At 33.4% G+C, this 12,519-nt stretch overlaps 1 non-coding gene across 1 annotated transcript; it reads right to left on the bottom strand.

The window, feature by feature from the left end:
• Window positions 1-11,652: 11,652 nt before the first annotated feature.
• On the bottom strand, window positions 11,653-11,724 carry TRNAC-ACA. The gene has a single exon. It is a non-coding gene; the product is annotated as a tRNA-Cys (tRNA).
• Between the last annotated feature and the right edge of the window lie 795 nt (window positions 11,725-12,519).

Raw genomic sequence — 12,519 nt, 5'->3', positions numbered from 1 at the left:
GTTGATTCCTCCAGCTCCATTCTTCTTTCTCAAGACTCCTTTGGCTATTCAGAGGCTTTTGTGTTTCCATATGAATTGTGAATTCTTTTGTTCTAGTTCTGTGAAAAATGCCATTGGTAATTTGATAGGGATCACATTGAATCTGTTTGCGTTTGGTAGTATAGTAATTTTCACAATATTGAGTCTTCCTACCCAGAAACATGGAATATCTCTCCATCTGCTTATGTCATCTTTTATTTCTTTCATTGGTGTCTTATAGTTTTCTGTGTACAGGTCTTTTGTCTCCTTAAGTAAGCTTATTGCTAGATATTTGATTCTTTTTGTTGCAATGGTGAATGGGATTGATTCCTTAATTTCTCTTTCTGATTTTTCATTATTAGTATACAGAAATGCAAATGACTTCTCTGTATTGATTTTGTATCTTGCAACTTTGCTAAATTCACTGCTTAGCTCTAGTAATTTTCTGATACTATCTTTAGGGTTTTCTATGTACAGTATCATGTCATCTGAAAACAGTGAGAGCTTTACTTCTTTTCTGATCTGGATTCCTTTTACTTCTTTTACTTCTCTGATTGCTGTAGCTAGGACTTCCAGGACTATGTTGAATAATAGTGGTGAAAGTGGATGCCCTTGTCATGTTCCTGATCTTAGGGAGAATGCTTTCTGTTTTTCACCATTGAGAATAATGTTTGCTGTAGGCTTATAATATATGGCCTTTACTATGTTGAGGTAGATTCCTTAACAATTATGATCCTGATTGGAAACTTTACACTTCTGCCAGCCATGCATAAGGATTTCCATAGCTCCACATCATCATGAGTTGATGAACTTATTATTTCTTAGTTTTTACAAATCAAATAGGCATGTTTTTACATGCTTTTTTTTTTTTTAACAAATCAAGTTTTTTATAGATTGTACAAGTCAAACATCACACTTTGCCTATAATTACAGCTTCTTGATTACCAATGAAGCTGAATATATCCTTTTTCTGCAAGGAGTTTTTCAAATATTTTGCTCATTCTTTGGGGTTGTTTATCTTTTTAGTATTGGTTTGTAAGTTCTTTGTGTATTCTAGATATTAATACTTTAAATTTGTTTTAAAAATCTCCTACTTTGATTTGTTTTTTGCTTTTTTTGAATGTTTTAGTTTTAATGTAATTGCATTTATCAGACTTTTCCTTGATAACTTGATTGTTTCTTGCTTGAGAATCTTTGCTCTGCAATACTAAAGATTCTCATAGATTGTCTTATAAAAGCATTATAAAATTCTCTAACTCACCTATAATTTATTTGTGTTTGTGGTTGCAATTTTCCAAAATGGCCTCCAACAGTCCCTTCCTGCATTTCTCTTGCCCTTGTATATTATCCCCTTACAGTGATCAAAGCTAACCTGTGTATTAAATAGTATATGTGGAAATAGTGATTTTTGATCTCTGAGTCTAGATAATAAAAGGCATTGCAGTTTTTGCTCTGTTCTCTCTTGTGTCACTAGCTATGGGCAAAAACAGCTGCCATGTTGTGAGGGTGCTCAAGCAGCCCTGCGGAGTATTCCAGGCAGACAGGGGCTGAACCCACTTAGCTAGGAGTCAGGAAGAAGCAGGTTAACAACAGCCATGTAAGTCATCTTTGAAGTCTATTCTCCTGTCTCAGTCTTGCCTTCAAAAGACTGAAGCATCTACTCCAAGACCGAACAATCAAATAAGCTGCACTTGTACTTCTGACTTGCAGACATTATATGAAATGTATATGTACGGTTAGCGCTAAGTTTGGGGCCAATACATAGCACAGCACAAAAAATTAACACATTAGATACATAAGATAGCATTTAGATTTCATTATTTTTCACTTGCATAATCAGTTTTTCCAGCATAATTTATTTTAAAAGTCCTTTTATCTACAGCTATCTGCAAGAGTAGCTCTGCCATAAATGAAGTTTCTACTTAAATGTGGATCTGACTCTGGATTTTACTGGTCAATTTGTTTATTCTTAAGTTAATTCTTCATTAGTTACTAAGCTATATAATTATTCATATTTTAATAGCAACTGCAACCACCATTCACCAACACACGTTAACTTTTTGTATATATTTTAAAATTTTTAATTGCAAGATAATTGCTTTACAGTGTTGTGTTGGTTTCTGCCACACAAGGTGAACCAGCAATAAGTATACATTTGTCCTCTTCCTCATACCCTAATTTTTTTATATTTGATAAAGTATGTTTCCAATATTCTACAAGAAAGTCTTACCTATTTTCAACTCTTTGATCTTTTATGTGTATACTGAGAATCATCTTATCATTCCTACAAGAAAACCTATTGAGTCTTTTAGTATTTTAGCATTTTGAATATTTTAGCCTGTGTGTATACATTTGGAGTTATCTTTCAGCAAGTACAATGTTCTTCACAAAGAGCACATAAATTTTTTATTTGATTTATATCTAGGCATTTCAATTTTATAAACCAGCGTGGAGTATTATAAAATGGAACATTAAAGATGATACAATTTAAAATAGCATAAAATGCAACAAATTGCTCATACTCTATGCCAGAAACTGGCAAGTATGCACTCCATAATATTTTAAAGATTTATGAATGGATAAATGGTAAATAACTGAATGGATGACCATCTACCATTTATCTTTGAAGTGACCAGTGTGCCTACCTCTAGCTTATATATTTCAAATACCATTTTACTTAGGTACACAGTATTATTAGGGGATTTTCCCCCACGGTAAGAAACTCTGATGTTTCTAGTTCTCACCTCAGTATGGCACCAATTCAGTGATACGGGATCTAAAGGAATAGTTTCATGTGGGCATAAGACAGCATATTACATCAATTTGCCTTTTCTTTTTCCATGATGCCCTTTTCTTCTTTATAACTTTTGACTTGTGTTATTGAGCTCTTCTTCTCAGTATGTTATGTTACTGATTGGAAAGTGTACACTTGTATAAACTTTGCACTTAAAACAAATAAGTTATTTACTTATTAAAGTAAATAAGTATTTACTTTATTACTTTAATAATTATTATTACTTTAATAATTTCTTATTAAAGTAAATAAGTATTACTTATTAAAGTAAAAAGTTATTTACTTATTAAAGTAAATGAGTATCTATTTTACACTTAAGGTAAATGTTAGTTTTTGTTGTTTTCTTTTGTTTACTATAAAAATTGCTCTCTTATTCAATGGAAAAGTTTTCAAAATTATATCATCATTATTATTCTCATTAGTTCCACTATATGTGAAATTTCTGAAAATTTCCAAATTTACAACCCTGGACATCTTTCAGTGATATTTTTTAAGTCTCTTAGCTATTCAGCAATTTAATAACTCTTTTTTGTTGTTTTTTTTTCAAAATCTGAGGAAAAATTGCATATTGGACTTGAGCCAACAATATGTGTTTCTCTCTGTGGATAAGCAAAATTTCATAAGAACTAAGATGATTCGAGCAGATGTTCATGATGTAACTGCCAGAAAAAGCACTGGGAGTCACAAAGACAAATTCAAATTCAGTGCTTGGAAATTTCCCAACCTTGCCCAAGCATCTTTTGAAGTAGTTATTTAATTGCTTATAGGTACTTTTAAAAACCTTCTATAATTTCATTTAAAAATCACTTCTGAAATTTGGACTGCTACTCTTGGGAAAATGTCTTAGATGGATTTAGATGGAAATTAGGGAGAAGATGTGGGTCTTTATCTTGTCTTTTAGTGGCTCATTCATCTATAAATATATGTGGCTCTCCATGATTAAGTCACAGCTTATTTCTTGCCACTTCTTATTTTCAAATCCTCTTCCAATTATATGGAAGTTACAGCATCTCATAACGCATGTTATACTATTTCACACCTCTGTGACTTTGCTCACTTTGTTGTCTTTCCTTAGAATGCTCTCCTCTAACCCCCACTGCCATTACCCACCAGACAAACACATACTGTGTTTTCAGATTCAGTCCAACATCACCTGTTTTAGGAAACATCCTCTGACTTCCATTCATCTCTTAGAGCAAATTAACCACTTTATCTTTATACTCTCTCTCTCCACTTTAGGCTTTTCTATCATGGTACCTATATTATTGTTTTGGCTTATTTGAACTTGTGGCTGTCCCTGGGCAACCATAAATTATTTAGAGGTGAACATTTTATTGTCCACTTTTGAATTACGGTGGCTCAGGCAATAAAGTATCCACCTGCAATACACGAGACCCGGGTTCAATCCCTGGGTTGGGAGAAGCAAATAGCAACCCACTCCAGTATTCTTGCCTGGATAATCCCATGGACAGAGGAGCCTGGCTGACTACAACCCATGGGTTCGCAAAGAGTCAGACACAACTGAGCAACTATGCATGCAGTAATATCTGATTTGGAGTATGAATTCAATAAATTCACCTTAAAGAAATGAATGAATGAATGTCTCTTTTTCCATCAGTGATTTAATACTCAACTAGTAAAGATTTTAAATTTTATTCTCCCACATTTAAAAATTCTGACTTGTATTTAATAGAATCACAGGCATTCATTAGACACTGCTTTGTCCTTTTCATTTGTCCCTAGCACATAGTAGATAAATAATCTCCACAAATGTTAAGAGAACATATTGTAATGTGCTGTAGCATAGAAAAGGCATATATAAAACATCACAGTGCAGGCACTTTATTCCAATGTTTGGCAGAATGCTGGACTAAAACTTAAAGTATCTTGAAAAGAAGGAATGCCTAAATAAGGATACCATTATAATGTAGATTTATATGCTTAGAACAGTAGTGTATTCCTTTAATAAGTTACTTCTTTTCATGTATACAACTAATATATAGGATTTATGACTGTTTTCCTCATAGCAGATAAGGAAACTGAGTCTCAGAGATTAATTAAATCCCCCAAGGTCACACAAACTGACTTTGTCTCTGGTATTTCTAAACTGAAAGCCCGTGAATTTTGTTTTCTTTTTTTTTTTCTCCTTTTCTTTTTTATTGTGGTAAGAACACAACATGAGATCATCCCTCAATACATTTTTAAGTGTACATTACAGTATTGTTACTAAAGATACAACGTTATACAGCAAAACTTTGGAACTAAATCACCTTGAGTAACTGGAACTTTATACCAGTTGATTAGCAATTCTGCATTGCCACCTAGCCTCTCACAACACCATCACACTCTCTACTTCTATGCATCTATTTTATTTATTTTTAATTGAAGTATAGCTGCTGTGCAATATTATGTAAGTTATAGGTGCACGATATAGTGATTCACTATTTTTAAAAGTTATACTCCATTTTGGGCTTCCCAAGTAGCTCAGGTGGTAAATAATCTACCCACAGTGCAGGAGACCTAGGTTTGATTCCTGGGTCAGAAAGATCTCTTGGAGAAGGGAATGGCAACTCACTCCCATTCTTGCCTGGAGAATCCCATGGACAGAGGAGCCCGACTGGCTACAGTCCATGGGTCACAAAGAGTCAGACATGCCTGAGAGACTAACACATACATGTAATCCGTTTATAGTTATAATATATGCCACATTCTCCGTGTTGTACAATATATCTTTGTAGGTTATTTTATGCCTAATAGTCTGTATCTCTTAATCTTCTACCTCTATAGCCTCTCCCTATTTCCTCCCCCCACTGGTAATGTCTAGTTTCCTCTCTGTATCTACGAGTATGTTTATTTTTTGTTATGTTCACTGATTTGTTGTATTTTTCAGATTTCACATATAAGTGATATCTTACAGTATTTGTCATTCTCGGACTTATTTCACTTAGCATAATGCCTTCCATGTTCATCCATGTTGCTACAAATGGCAAAATTTTATTATTTCTTATGACTGAGTAGTGTTCCATTCTGGAATGAAATATATATATTACATCTTCCTTATCCATTCATTTGTTGATGGACACCTAGTTTGCTTCCATATATTGGCAATTGTAAATAATGTTGCTTTGAACAGTGTGGCATATATATGTTTTGGTGAATTCGTGGTTTTGTTTTTCTCTGAGGCATATCTAGGAACGGAATCACTGGGTCATATGGTAGTACTGATTTTAGATTTTTGAGAAAACTCTATATGGTTTTCCACAGTGACTGTACCAACTTGCATTAATCCTCCAACAGTGTACAAATGTTCCTTTTCCTCCACATACTCACCAATAATTTGTTGTTTGAGTTTTTTTAGTTGATAGCCATTCTGACAGGTGTGAGTTGATATCTCATTGTGGTTTTGACTTGCATTTCCCTGACGATTAGTGATATTGACCATCTTTTCATGTGCCTGTTGGCCATCTACATTTCATCTTTGGGAAAAAACTATACTCAGTTTCATGCCCATTTTTAAGTTAGCTTGTTTGTTTTCTTGATGTTCAACTGTATGAGCTGTTTACATATGTTGCATGTTAAACCTTACCAGCCCTATCATTTGCAAATACCTTCTCTCACTCAAAAGGTTGTCCTTTCGTTTTTAACTTGGTTTCCTTTGGGGTTAAAAATCTTTTAATTTTAGTTACGTCCTATGTCTTTCTTTTGCTTTTATTTCTTTTACTTAGAAGAGAGATCAAAAAAACATTGCTGTGATTTATGTCAGTTTTCTGTCTATATTTTCCTCTATGAGTTATAGAGTATCCAGGTCTTTAATCCATTTTGAATTTTTATATAGTGTTAGAGAATTTTTTAATTATTAGAGCTCATCAATGATCTCAGCAAATTTTCAGAATACAAAATTAATATACAGAAATCTGTTGCATTTATATACACTAAAAATGAAATATCAGGAAGAGAAATTAAGGAACCAACCCCATGTGTCATTGTATCACAAAGAACAGAATACCTGGAATAAATAAAACTAAGGACGGAAAAGACATGTACTCAGAAACCTATAAAACAGTGATGAAAGAAATTGAAGGTGACACAAACAGATGGAAAGATACACTGAGTTCTTGGACTGGAAGAATTAATATTGTTAAAATAAACTTACTACTCAGGTCAATCTACATTTTAAATGCAATCTCAATCAAAATATCAATTGCATTTTTTACAGAACTAAAACAAATAATTTTAAAATTTGTATAGAAACAAAAAAGATCCTTAATAGTCAAAATAATCATGAGAAGGAAGAACAGGCTTGAAGAATCATTCTCCTTGACTTTAGATGATACAACAAAGTTACAGTAATTAAAAAAAAAAAAACAACGTATGATTCTGTCACAAAAAGAGACACATAGGTCAATGGAACAGTATAGAGAGCCCAGAAATAAACCCGTGCAATTAGTCAATCAATTCAGAACAAAGGAAGCAAGAAATATACAAGAAGAAAAAGACAGTCTCTTCAAAAAGTGATGCTGAGAACACAGGACAACGACATGTAAAGGAATAAAAGTATTTTTCTACTTTAGAGTCATCATATAAGTTAAATCATGCAGTATTTGTCTTTCTGAAAGTCTGTGTTTTAATTTATTAGTTACTGTATGTAACATGTTAACATTTATGAACAATGACTATATTTGTTATTGAAGTGTAACTGATTTACAATATTGTGTTAGTTTCTGGTGTAGAGAAAAGTGATTCCAATATCTATTTTTATATATTTTATATATTTTTATGAATCTTTTCCATTATAGGAAAAAATACTACAAGATATTGAATCATGCAGTATTTGTCCTTCTGAAAGCTTATGTGATATAAGTAGGACCTTGCTGTTAATTTTATATTTATTAGTGTGCCTCTGTTAATCTAAAACTCCTAATTGATTCCTCCTCTCCCCTTTCCCTATTGGTAACCATAGGCTTCTTTTCTATGGCTATGAGTCTCTTTCTGTTTTGTAAATATTTAAGTATAAAGAAGGCTGAGCAACAAAGAATTGTGGTATTGGAGAAGACTCTTGAGAGTCCCCTGGACTTCATGGAGATCAAATCAGTTAATCCTAAAGGAAATCAACCCTGAATATTTATTGGAAGGACTGATGCTGAAGCTGCAGCTCCAATACTTTGGCCACCTATTGTGAAGAGCTGACTCATTGGAAAAGACCCTGATGCTGGGAAAAATTGAGGGCAAGAGAAGAAGGGAGGCAACAGAGGTTGAGATGGTTGGATGGCATTACTGACTCAATGGACATGAGTCTGAGCAGACTCAAGGAGATCGTGATGAACAGAGAAGCCTTGTGTGCTGCAGTTCATGGGGTTGCAAAGAGTCAGGCACAACTTAGTGACTGAACAACAAAAAAAACTCTTTTTTTTCGTATTTTAAGTTCCATATGTAAGTGATACCATATGATATTTGTCTTTCTCTGACTTACTTCATATGATAATTTTTAGGTCCTTCCATTTTTGCTGCAAATCGCATTATTTTATTCTTTTTCATGGCTGAGTAGGATTCCATTTTACATATTAATATAAAACCACATCTTCTCTATCCATTCATTTGTTAATGAACATTTAGGGTGCTGCCATGTACTGGCTATTGTAAATAGTGTTGCTATGAACATTAGAGTGACTATATCTTTTCAAATTACAATTTCTTCTGGATATATGCCCAGGTGTAGGATTGCTAGATCATAATGCGATTCTACTTTTAGTCTTCCGAGGAACATACACACTGTTTTGCATAGTGGCTGCACCAACTTACATTTCCACCAACAGTGTAAGAGAGTTCCCTTTTCTCCACACCCTCTCCAGCATTTGTAGACTTCTAAATGATGGTCATTCTGACTGGTGTCAGGTGGTATCTCATTGTAGTTTTGGTTTGCATTTCTCTAATATTAACTGATGTTGAGCATCTTTTCATGTGCCTGCTAGCCAATTGTATGTATTTTTGAAGAAATGTCTATTAAAGTCTTCTGCCCATTTTCATATTGGGTTGTTTGGTTTCTTGTTGCTTAGTTGTATTAGTTGTTTGTATATTTTGGAAGTTAAGTCTTTGTCCCATCATTTGAAAATATTTTCTTCTATTTCATTTGTTGTCTTTTTTTATGGTTTACTTTCCTGTTAAAAGTTTGTAAATTTTGTTGGGTCCCATTTGTTTATTTTTGTTTTTGTTTCTATTGCCTTCAGAGACTGACGTAAGACAACACTGGTACAATTTATATCAGAGAATGCTTTGCCTATGCTGTCTTTTAGGAGTTTTATGGTGTCATGTCTTATGTTTAAGATGTTAAGTCATTTTGAATTTATTTTTGTGCATGGTGTGAGGATGTGTTCTAACTTCATTGATTCACAAGCAAATGTCCAACTTTTCCAGCTCCATTTGCTGAAAAAACTGTCTTTTTCCCATTTTATATTCTTTCCTCCTTTGTCAAAGATTAGTTGACTGTAGGTATATGGGTTTATTTCTGGGCTGTCTGTTCTGTTCCATTGATCCATATATTTCCTTTTGTGCCAATACCACACTGTTTTGCTTACTATAGCTTTGCAGTCTTGTCTGAAGTCTGGGAGAGTTATACCTCTTGTTTTGTTTGTTTTCCCACAGGATTGCTTTGACAATTATGCATCTTTTATCATTCTATATAAATTTTAGAATTATTTGTTGTACTTCTGTGAAAAATGTCTTGGGAATTTTGATAGGTATGACATTAAATCTATAGATTGCTTTGGGTAGTATTGCCACTTTAACAACATTAATTCTTCCAACCCAAGAGCATACAATATTTTTCCATTTCTTTGAAACCTCTTTAATTTCCTTTATTAATGATTTATAGTTTTCAGTGCAAAAATATTTCATCTCCTTGGTCAGGTCTATTCCCAAGTATTTTTTTATGCTATTTTAAAAGATATTGCTTTTTTATATTTACTTTCTCATAATTCATTGTTAGCATAAGGAAATGCAACCAATTTTTGAATGTTAATCTTCTTTCCCATTATTTGCTGAATTTATTTAATAGATCTAGTTAGTGTCATTTGGGGTCCTTACGGTTTTCTATATATAATATTGTGCCATCTTCATATAATGGCAACTTTACCTTTTTCCCTGCCAAATCAAATTCTCTTTATTTCTTTTTCTTTTTTTATTTTTGGTCTGATTGCTATGACTAGGACTTCCAATGCTATGTTGTTCAGATTTTAGCTTTTTACCACAATTGCATAGGCTGTGAATTTGTCACAAATGGCTTTTATTATGTTGAGATATGTCCCCTTTAATCCTACTTTGCCAAGACTTTTTATTATGAGTGAATGTTGAATTTTGTCAATGCCTTTTCTGTGTCTATTGAAATGATCATGTGGCTTTTGACTGTTCTTTCATTAAAGTGGTGTATTACACTGATTGATTTGCAAATGTTGAACCATCTTTGTGAACTTGGGATGAATCCCACTTGGTCATGGTGTATAGGCTTTTATATGTGTGCTGTATTTGGTTTGCTATTAATAATATTTTGTTGAGAATTTTTGCATCTATATTTATCAAAGATATTGGCTTGTCATTTTCTTTCTTGTTGATGTCTTTGTCTAGTTTGGTATCAGGGTGACTGTGGCTACATAGAATATCTTTGTAAGTGTTCTATTCCATCTTTTGGAAGTTTAAGATGAATCAGTATAAGTTACTTGTGTGTTTGGTAGAATTCATCTGTGAAGTCATCTGATTCTGGACTTTTTTTGTAGGGAGAGTTTTAAATTATAAATTCTATTTCACTTCTAGCAATTGGTCTGTTCAAATCATCTATTTCTTCTTGATTCAGTTTTGGTGGGCTGTGAAAATTTGTCCGTTTCTTCTAGGTTGTCAAATTTGTTGGCATATAATTGCTCACAGTATTCTCTTATGATTTTTTGCATTTCTGTAGTATAAATTGAGATTTTTCCCATTTTTATTTCTTATTTTGTTTATATGGGTTCTCTTTCTTTTCTCCTTGATGAGCCTGACCAGATGCTTGTCAATTTTAGCCTTTCCAAAAAAAGCGTTATTGATATTTTATATTTGTTTTAATCTGTATTTTATTTATTTCCTCCTTGATCTTTATTATTTCCTTCCTATTGTTGACTTTAGGTTTTGTTTGTTCTTATTCTAATTCTTTTAGATAGTACACTAAATTGTTGGTTTGAAATTTTTCTTGTTTTTTGAGAAAGGCCTTTATGGTTATGAATTTCCCTCTAAGAACTGCTTTTGCTGCAACTCATGGATTTTTTTTTTAAAAACTGTGTCTTCATTGTCGTTTATACCAAGGTACTTTTAATTTCCTTTTTGATTTCTTCATTGAGTCATTGATTTTTTAGTAGCATGTTTTTTTAGTCTCCACATAGTCATGTTTTTCTCCTTTCTTTCTCTGTGGTCCATTTCCAGTTTCATGCCACTGAAGACAGAAAAGATACTTGAAATAATTTCTATCCTCTTAATTTGTTGAAGTTTGTTTTGTGTCTTAGTATGTGATCTATCCTAGAAAACGCTCCCTTTGACCTTGAAAAGCATCTGTATTCTGATTTTTTTTTTTTTTTTTTGGCTGTAATGTCCTGAAAATATCAATTAAATCTAGCTGTTCTATTGTTTCATTTAGGATCTCTGCTGCTTTACTGATTTTCTGTCTGGAAGATCTGTCCATTGATGTAAAGTGAAAGTGAAGTTGCTCAGTTGTGTCCGACTCTTTGCGACCCCATGGACTGTAGCCTACTAGGCTCCTCCATCTATGGGATTTTCCAGGCAAGAATACTGGAGTGGGTTGCCATTTCCTTCTCCAGGAGATCTTCCCAACCCAGGGATTGAACCTGGGTCTCCTGCATTGTAGGCAGATACTTTACCATCTGAGCCACCAGGGAAGTCAGTGAGGGGTTAACCTCCTATTATTATATTATCATCAATTTCTACCTTTATGTCTGTTAGTATTTGTTTTATGTATTTAAGTGTATTGGGTGCATATATGTTAATGAGTATAATATTCTATTCTTGTATTGATCCTTATATCATTGTACCAGGGCTTCCCTGGTGGTAGACAGTAAAGAATCCACCTACAATGCAGGAGACCTGGATTTGATCCCTGGGTTGGGAAGATACCCTGGAAGAGAGCATGGCAACCCACTCCAGTATTCTTACCTGAAGAATCCCCATGGACAGAGGAACCTGGTGGGCTACAGTCTATGGGGTCACAAAGAATCAGACACGACTGAGCGACTAAGCACAGCACACAGTGTCCTTCTATATCTTTCTTTATGGCCTTTGTTTTAAAGTCTATTTTATCTCATAATAGCATTGCTACCATCACATTCCTGTCATTTCTGTTTGCTTGAAATATCTCCTGACTTGTAATCTGTGTGCCCTTCATTCTAAAGTGAGTCTCTGATAGGCAGCATGTTGTAGACTGTTGTTTCATTATCCAATCTGCCATTATATGTCTTTTGACCAGAGCATTTAGTCCATTGATATTTAAGGTAATTTTTATAAGTATGCATTTATTGCCATTTAAAACATTTTTTCCAGTTGCTTTTGTATTTCTTCTTTGTTCCTTTCTTTTTCTGCTTCTTTTCCCTTTTGTGGCTTATGGTTTTCTTTTAAGTTATGCTTAAGTTCTCTTCTTTTTGGTTTTTCTGAATCTGCTGCATATATTTTATTTGTGG

Source organism: Cervus canadensis, chromosome 25, assembly GCF_019320065.1.
Source record: "Cervus canadensis isolate Bull #8, Minnesota chromosome 25, ASM1932006v1, whole genome shotgun sequence".
NCBI classification, from domain to species: domain Eukaryota; kingdom Metazoa; phylum Chordata; class Mammalia; order Artiodactyla; family Cervidae; genus Cervus; species Cervus canadensis.
The sequence above is the reverse complement of the archived record's forward strand: the minus strand, read 5'-3'. Positions and strand labels throughout refer to the sequence as shown.